Source organism: Helianthus annuus, chromosome 15 (genome assembly GCF_002127325.2).
Source record: "Helianthus annuus cultivar XRQ/B chromosome 15, HanXRQr2.0-SUNRISE, whole genome shotgun sequence".
NCBI lineage: Eukaryota > Viridiplantae > Streptophyta > Magnoliopsida > Asterales > Asteraceae > Helianthus > Helianthus annuus.
In genome coordinates this window covers 95,044,358-95,053,325 of record NC_035447.2, presented here as the reverse complement: position 1 = coordinate 95,053,325, position 8,968 = coordinate 95,044,358, and the positions used below count along the sequence as shown (strand labels likewise).

General features: G+C 34.4%; 1 long non-coding RNA gene across 3 annotated transcripts; it reads right to left on the bottom strand.

The window, feature by feature from the left end:
* Positions 1-862: 862 nt before the first annotated feature.
* LOC110911979 lies at positions 863-4,048 on the bottom strand. Of its 3 annotated transcripts, none has more exons than XR_002577552.2 (3): positions 3,658-4,048; positions 1,501-3,013; positions 863-1,245 (listed from the first exon to the last, which is right to left on the bottom strand). It is a non-coding gene; the product is annotated as an uncharacterized LOC110911979 (long non-coding RNA). The 3 variants fall into 3 exon arrangements; XR_002577553.2 differs by having other exon boundaries at positions 965-1,245; positions 2,524-3,013; positions 3,658-4,037; XR_004882322.1 differs by having other exon boundaries at positions 965-1,245; positions 2,748-3,013; positions 3,658-4,035.
* Between the last annotated feature and the right edge of the window lie 4,920 nt (positions 4,049-8,968).

Below are 8,968 nucleotides of genomic sequence, written 5' to 3'. Positions count from 1 at the left end.
CCATTAAGGCTCAATTTGATCCATTAAGTTTAATTTAAGACATATTAGATCTACTACTGACCATTGTGATCTATGAAGGCCCAATATGGTCCATTAAAATATCTATGATCTACTATTGTCCATTATAATCCATTAAGGCCCAACATGGTACGCTAAGACATGTATGATCTACCATTGGCCATTGTGATCCATTAAGGCCCAATATGGTCAATTTAGACATGTATGATCTATTATTGTCCATAAGGCCCAACATGGTTAATAAAGACATATAGGACCTACTATTGTCCATTGTCATCCGTTAAGGCACAATGAGGTCCATTTAGACACATACGATCTAGTATTGCCCGTTGTTATCCATTAAGGACCAATATGGTCCATTAAAACGTATATGATCTACTATTTTCCGTTGTGATATATTAAGACCCGACATGGTTAATAAAGACATATGTGACCTACTATTGTCCGTTGTGATCCATTAAGGCCCATTATGGTCCATGAAGACATTTCAAGGGTGAAAATTTGCAGAGCCGAACCCGAGCAGGCTCGGGCTCGAGCTTGATTAACTTGTGAGAGCGTTTATCTATTAATTAATATACTAATTAAAAAGAATATAAACAATAGACTCGTTTAGGCTCGCGAGCTCGATAAGTGAAACTTGGACTCGCGTTCGTTTACTAAACAAGCTTATTGTTAGGTTTAGGTTGGGCTTGTAAACAAGCTTAAAAGGTGTATTTTTAGTTGACATTATCGTTTAAAGGGGGAGTTTAGGATAGGAACCAAACCAAACTAAAATTTAAATAAATTAAAAAAGAGAAAAAATTACCTGTATAATCTTTATGAATCTTATATGGGATCAAAGACAAGATACAAAAATGATTATATATATATTTCTTTAAATACAATGAAAACAAAAAACCTAAGACCCAAAGGTTAGTAATTGGGTGTGTATAAACAAAGTCCAACATAAAGTAAGTGGTGACATCTAACCCAAAACTATGTCTGTTCGGATGTTTAGGTTTTAGACCGCAAAATAAAGCGAGTATACAGTTCTTTTTGGAGATGAGCCACCTTGCAACAAACAGCCTCAACTATCTACAAACTTCACTCAAAATTAGAAAAAAAAAATTATACTAAAGATTGCTTTTCTCTTAGTTCTGCTGAACGCTCATCGCGCTTGAACGTTGTCCCAAAAACTCTTCACCGGGTACTGAAGTTACACTTGATTCGATTGCAAGATCATATCACCTGTAACATTTAACCAATCATGTGCGTTATAACCAATATTCCATAAAAGGAAAACTTCACCAAAAAAAATATAGTTTGCTCTTTTTTTGGAATTTTGACTTTAATTTAGGTGCAAAATAGGAAATCCAATATCAATCTATCATTCATCACAAGTTACTCTGTTACTATTGAGGTAGTCAAAACACTTTGATTAAACTACCTAATTAAACGTAAATTCATCATTTAAAAATAATTAACACAAGAAAATGATGGAACCTGTGCTTCAGGCAAATGTGCCCAACAACATATCCATGTGAACCACCAGTTAACAATGCAACTTCCTACCAAATTCAACCAATTTGTTGCTTATCATTATGAACACACTATGTAAGAAACTAGAACAATTATAACTTTAAGCCATCTGAACTAAAATCTATTAAGCTTCCACTTTGGCATATATATATACATGTGGATCCTAAAAGAAGTAAAGATGGGACCATAGACTACAAAAGGTGATAAATTTTGAAAACCAATATAACAATGAAGTTCTTCAGAGCAAGTGTTGGCTAGAAATAGCAATTTCAGCCCATTATCTCTAATTCGGTCAAAAGAGTAAAATCAGTAAGGTCAACTAAAAAAGAACAGGTCAAAGGGTTCACGTCCAAATCAAAAATCACCTAAAGGGTCACAATAGATTATTATTGTATGGCATTCTTTGTGATTATGTTTAACGCATTAACTAACAGAGACCCATTTCAACTCACGCTAAAATAGTATCCATTTCAACTCGTTACCCTATTCCTAGCCCACCAATTTCGACACCATTTCAACTCACATTAAAAAAATATCCATTTCAACTCAACTGGGGGATAACATGGTGCATGTCTATAAATGCTTGGTGATGATTTATAGATGCTGTTAGATTTGGTATACAGAGACATATGGTGAAAGAAAGGAAATGTCATTACCAGATAATAAATACAACTGTATAAACACCAGATAGAAAGGAAAAAAAATTATAGTTCTAAAACTGTATAAACACCAGATAGAAAGGAAAAAAAACGAAACTACAGAGAGAATCAACACAGTACTTCAGAATGATAGAAAACAATTTACTTAATTTTTAATAGCTAGAAAGATAAAAGGAACAGAAACGAAAGCTAAGGCGAATTTAGACAACTGAACATAAAAAGATGTACAAAATTAGCATACTGTATACATGGCTTAAAAAAAGATACAAAATGTCCCTTCAACCCTCATTTCGTGCACAGTTAGAGGTCAACAAAATAAATTACTCACAGTGAAAGTATTTTCCACCAAGTGAATAACACGGCCCTAAATGCCAACTAGCTCATCGAAAGCACCACCCCCCATCATCCAAACCATTAAACATCTGCTCAAGACGAGCAACTTGCAATTCCCATCTAGCTACAACATATCCTACAAATCTTCTAATCATCTGACCAACCCCAGCAACATGTCTAAAAGAGTACCTTAAGAATGTGGACCAAAGAAAATCATACATTATATATGCAGAAAATAAGATCCCTTTAAAGAGGTTGGTAACAATTTCAGCGATGGCAATATGACTCAACAACAGTCCCTGGGCTTCATTATAACTCCTAACATATGAGAGACGCCATACCCAAAGAGTCACAAATGGTATGACCATAGGCAATATGCAAAGCACAAAACTGAGACATAGAAGGAAATGCAGCACGTGAAAAGGAAGCCTTGCAAGGGCGTTTTCGGCATATACGGGTGAGAACGAAAAAGGGTGCCTGCAAACCTGAAATGCAAGTCGAGATAACTAGTGTAAATACACAAACAAGAGTGAAGAGCCAACAAATTTACTAATGATATGCTATAAGTGTAAAAAGGAAGGCACTAGTCCTTGTTTATAACTTATAAGCATCCTAGTACTGTTATTATAAATGATGTCTCATTAATCTCACAAGGCTACCATTAAGTCACCTATCTAACAGAAAGAGTTTCTATCTAGTGACATAAACAAAACCACTGACCTAAACAAGGCCACTGCAACAGAGGGACGTCATTTCGGCTGAAATCAGTTCAAGGCACCCAAAAATGAGAGCCTCTCTGGGTCTTGCTTTTGAGACAACATGAGCTTTTATAAGTTCTTTTTGCCTACTTAATACATAATAAAAACACTCCCTTGTATAAGAATGTAACTAACTACTGGTATGAAATGACTAAAGGCATGAGCAAAGCTAACAACATACATCAATGGAAATAGCAAACCAACAAACCCTAATAGCAAAGCTAACAACATACATCAATGGAAACAAATAAAGTATTAAGAATGAAATTCTTCAGCAAAACATAACACCAAAAACACTATTAAAAGTTCAAATTGGGAAAAAAAAAGAAACAACCCACAAACAATCCTTCAAAATATTAAGGAAAATATACCAATTTAGAAACCAAATCTGTTCATTCAAGTTCAGCAAAGAAAAGAGCTTGATTGTTGAAAGAATGAAGCTCCACATTCTACAATTTTTACTGACACACGACTGGTGATCCATCATCTTCGTCTTCAGATTCATCCCTGGTCGCAGAGAAATATAAAACTACTACATCGTCTTCCTCCATAAACCTAGGGTTCTTAATTTTAGAATTTGGACTAGTGCGTGGGGCAGAGTTACCTGGTTGCAGGCAAAGGCACTGGAGCGGAGGGATGGGTAGACAGAGTGAAAAGGATGTAGGTGATGGAGGGATGAGTGAGGAATTGGAATTTTTTGGTGTATCTTATGGGTAACTAAAAATGGTATAGATTACTTGTAGTCATCTCTGTTAATCGCACATGAAAACTTACAAGAGGCTAATAAAAACTACACTTTTGGCCACACACAAATTCGCAAGTGACCTTATGTATTATCTTTTAGTCACAACATTTAAAACTTATTTTGATAGTTAGTAACTTTTAGTCACACTTTTCTAATGTGGCTAGTGCTTGTCACATTTTTTTTAGTAAAAGTGTGACCAAAGGTTTTGAAAAAATGTGTTTTCGTCACATGAATTAAAAAATTAAACAAATATCGTGGCAGTAGGTCGCATTTGGCCACACTTTTCGAGCTGTGGCTAAACTGACTAGTAAATGTCACATTTTTTTCGAAAAGTGTGGCTAATGGTCTTGAACTATTATACAATAGTCACATTAATAAAAAATTGTGTGGCCAAAAATGTATTAAAATATTATAAATGACCTTTAGCCACACATTTATTCAAATGTGTGGCAGGTCTGTTTTTGAAAAAGTGTGGCTAAAGCCCAGTTTTGACGTAGTGAAAGCTCGTTTCTTCTATATCCAGACTACCTGCTTGAAGACATCATGACAAAGAAGGGGATTGGGTTCATGGAAGAATTGCACAACGCCACTTGTTTGAACACATACATGGACTTAAAAATGGCGTTGATACAGGACATGTTCAAATGGAGGCATCAGAATCTTCAACAACAAGAAGCCGATGAAAGTGAAAGTGATGACATGGATGAAAGTCTAGATGAAGACTCCGAGGAAGAAGACGAATGAAGTGATATATGGATACTTCTCAGATAAAGTACCTTCTGACGAGGAGTTTTAATTTTAATTTTCTTTTGGTTTGCTTATGTGTATCTTTTTTTAAGATAATAAAATGCTATATTTCTCCATTTAGTTTCAAAAGGCCAAAAAATACTACAAAAGGTTATTGCTTACAAAACGCCAAAAAAATAAAAAAATATTTTTCCTGTTTAATATTTTCTCTGTTATTGTATTTTGTCATCTTAGTCTGCATAACGCCGTTAAAAAACGCCAAACTTGGAAGATGGGATGTCTATCACCTTAAACTGATAAAGCTGAACAAAATACTAAATACACATAGTAACTGAAAATATTTACTTTATTACTATCATTTATTATAACAAAAATCCTGCCTAAACTACGTGTCAAAAACATCTTATAAGAGAGAGGTCTCTACACAATCAATTGATCACACCCAGAAAACAAGCGCCATGTTTCCTAGAAACCACTCACTTTAAACGCCAAAACAATAGTTAAAAAACCATAGATGGCAAAGCTCGTTTCTCTATATCCAGTATTGTTCTGCATGAAGTTTCATTGAATGGATTCTTCTCTGAGGTGGGTATCTCTATAAGCTTTTGCTGAATGAGACGGACAAATATTCAAGAAAAAGAGACTGATGACATTGATATGTCATCATGTGAGCTTTGTTCTTGATGAATACATGCATGGCATGAAGGGATCGACGCCAGTGTAAATGTTATTTTGGACTCCAATATTATAATAGCATCCAAGCAGGAGTTGATCTTCAATTACATGTCATCAAACAAGAATATATCACACCAAAATACAGGATGCCACTAATCAACTTCGTCTAAAAGACGGACGTTATGTAGGAAAATTGACATCTAGCTAAGGTATTCAAAGGTTTAAAATGCCAAAACAAATTCAAAAAGAAGAGGCTGCTGACGGTGAAGATTTGGATGAGAAATTAGATTATCTTCTTTTATTTATTTATTTATTTATTTTTCATTTTTCTATTGTTTTTTTATCTAATTATCTATTCTATACTAATAAAATACATTATTATATAAAAACGCCAAAAACTACAAACACTAAACGCCTAATAGTATGAAAAATGTGAGAACGTATGCTGGCAAAGCACCTTGTTACTATATAAAACGCCAAAAAAAATGCCAAAACAATGTATTATTAAAAACACCAATAATTTACTAAACGCCATTAAAAACAAAACACCAAAATCCTGAAAAGATGAGAAGTGTTACAGCCTTAACAGATGAGGTGATGGCGTTATACGCCAATCAAAAATTTGATGATGATGAATTTTAAGAAAGTGATGAACAAAGCCATGGCTACATCTCTGATGTAATCCCATACACAGAAGAAGTTTGTTTTCATTTGGTCTTATTGTAATCTTATAAAAATATTAATGAATCGTAATGAATTATTAACAAGGCCACGAACACCAAAAAATTGACATGGGAAACGCAGAAACGCCAAGAAGATTATCTATGTGACACAAAAACAATTAATTCAATGTGACAGATCCAAGAAAAATAAAACGCCAAGTAGTTAATGAATATAGTTAACGCCAAAATAATATTAGACGCAAAAATGAAGCAACATGTTACACGAAATTGGGAAATAAAGAAGATTGAAAAGACAAAAAAGCCCCTCACACCCTGATCTTATCCCGCGCCACGTGTTGGGCCAGGATGCGTTCTCACCGTTCTCACACTTTATGGCGTTTTCTCCTGATCCCGTTTACATATATATATATATATATATATATATATATATATATATATATAGGGAAATGATAAATAGAAAACTTATTTGGGGTGAGAAAACCTAGTAAACCTTATTATGACCATTGATCTAGATGATCTAATGGTTGGAGAAATAAGATGTTATTTTGATTTAAATATATTAGTTTCTTTATGTTGAAAAGTGGTTTAAGGGGTATTTTAGTACATATACATGTCTCTCTCTTCTCATAGTACTTCTCTTGAAACTTGTATTCTCTACTTTTATAGCATTCTCTCTCCATTATAACATTCTCTATCTAGATCTCATAGTTCTCTATCTTCTTCTCTATTCCTTTCACCATTAATGGAAAAGAGAAAGCAAACAATTCGGATCAGTGGGTGAACAATTACAAGATGAAGTTTTATGGAGGAGAAAGTTGTTGTTTTAAAGAGAGAAACAACAATCTTCATCGTGTTCATCTAGAACACCACGAACACATGCACTAGTGTGTGGAAAAAGCTTAAAAACAAAACCGGCTACGTTTCTAATCACGTAACAAACACCTTTAACTTGTCAGAAGAAGAATGGAAAATAGAGATCAAGGTATTTTTTAAGTAATATTTATGAAATATATTTCAATAATATTTATAATATTTTTTACACAGTCTAACAAATACGTTGAAGCTTTGAGAAGTGCACCCCTTTCTTACCCTGAACTTTGTGTTCAATTGTTTGAACACAACTTAAATGGTATTGAGGATATCGTGTGCACTCAAATGGAACCCCCGACTTAAGGTGTTAATGAGGATGAGTCATCCGTTCGGTCTAAAAAAAGGGGAGAAACGAAAAGATAAGACAACATTACAAGAAGTTGGGGACTGTATCACCAAGGTGGCGAAGATGTTGATTGAGAAACACAATCTTTCTAATGATATAGATGCATGCATGGAGAAGTTGGAGACAATGGGATGGGGATAGTTAGATGTGAAATACCAAACAACGCTTTTGATTTCTGGTGAAAGTGCTGATATTAGGAAAGTGTGATTACAACTTCAGTCGGAGAGTTGTGAGCTAGGGATTAAAAATGCGGGGGCGAAGTATGGATTGCTTTGATAGGATTTTTGTGAGTGTTATGTTATGGATTGATTCTGTTGCACGCATTCTGTTTTTGTTATGGATGTTTTTTTTCTAGATAGCATTTTGTGGATAATTATGTTATGGATGTTTTTTTTTCTAGATAGCATTTTATGGACAATTATGTTATGGATGTTTTTTATAGAAATTTGTGAATGTTATGTTATCGATAGTTTTTAATATTATCTTATGGTTGCTTTTTTTACGTTATGATATGTATGCTTTTTTCATCTTGAATATCTTGTAATGTTTATGATAGGTAGCCTATGGATTCGGACGATGAGATTATAGTTTTTCTTTTCCTTTGTTGGTATTGGAAAGAGTTAGCCTCAAGAAGAAATCAAATGATAAGAGACCTGAATTCGGCATTAACTGGTCATGCATACACACAATAATTGTTGCATGGATCTTCTACACAGTGTCATGAGTTGATGCGTCTTTCACGTGATGCATTTGTACTATTGTGCAATCATTTTAAAGAAAAAAATTGGCTGCAAAGTAGTAGGTCAACAAGCTTTGAAGAAAAGTTGGCTATGTTTTTGACAGTCATAGGCCATAATGAACGTTTTCGAATGGTTAAACGAAGGTTTCAGCACTCAACATAAACAATTCATAGATGTTTTCATGAGTCCTAAATGCACTGATGAATTTTGCAAGACAAGTTATAAATCCAACATCTTCTAATGCAATCGCAAATACCTCAGAACAACATAGAAAGCTAAAACAAATATTCCCTGGAGCAATAGGTGGGTTAGATGGAACTCTTGTACATGCAGTCGTGCCTATTCATCAACAGACTCCTTACAGGGGAAGAAGAAAGGGTGAATGCTTTCAAAATGTCTTAGCAATTTGTGATTTTGACATGATATTCACGTTTGTATGGGCCAGATGGGAGGGGATTGTACATGATTCACGAGTTTTAAAAGAAGTTGCACTTAACCCGACTTCCGGTTTTTCCTTCCCCCCACCAGGTTTTTAATCATATGAACTTTGGTTATTAATAAATTATCTATTTTTTATGTAATAGTTTTGATACTAACGTTTACAGATAAATATTATCTTTGTGACGCCGCATACACCAACACTCGTGGATTTATGACTCCTTACCGTAATATGAGGTACTGGTTAGCTGATTTTCGATGACAACGTGCGTTAACTAAAGAAGAAAGATTCAATCATGCTCATGCACAACTCAGAAATGTTATTGAACGCTCATATAGTGTTTTGAAGGCGAGATTCCCAATCCTAAAGCGAATGGCTCCCTTTTCTTTTCCAATACAAAGGGACATAGTTATTGCGTGTTTCGCCATCCATAATTT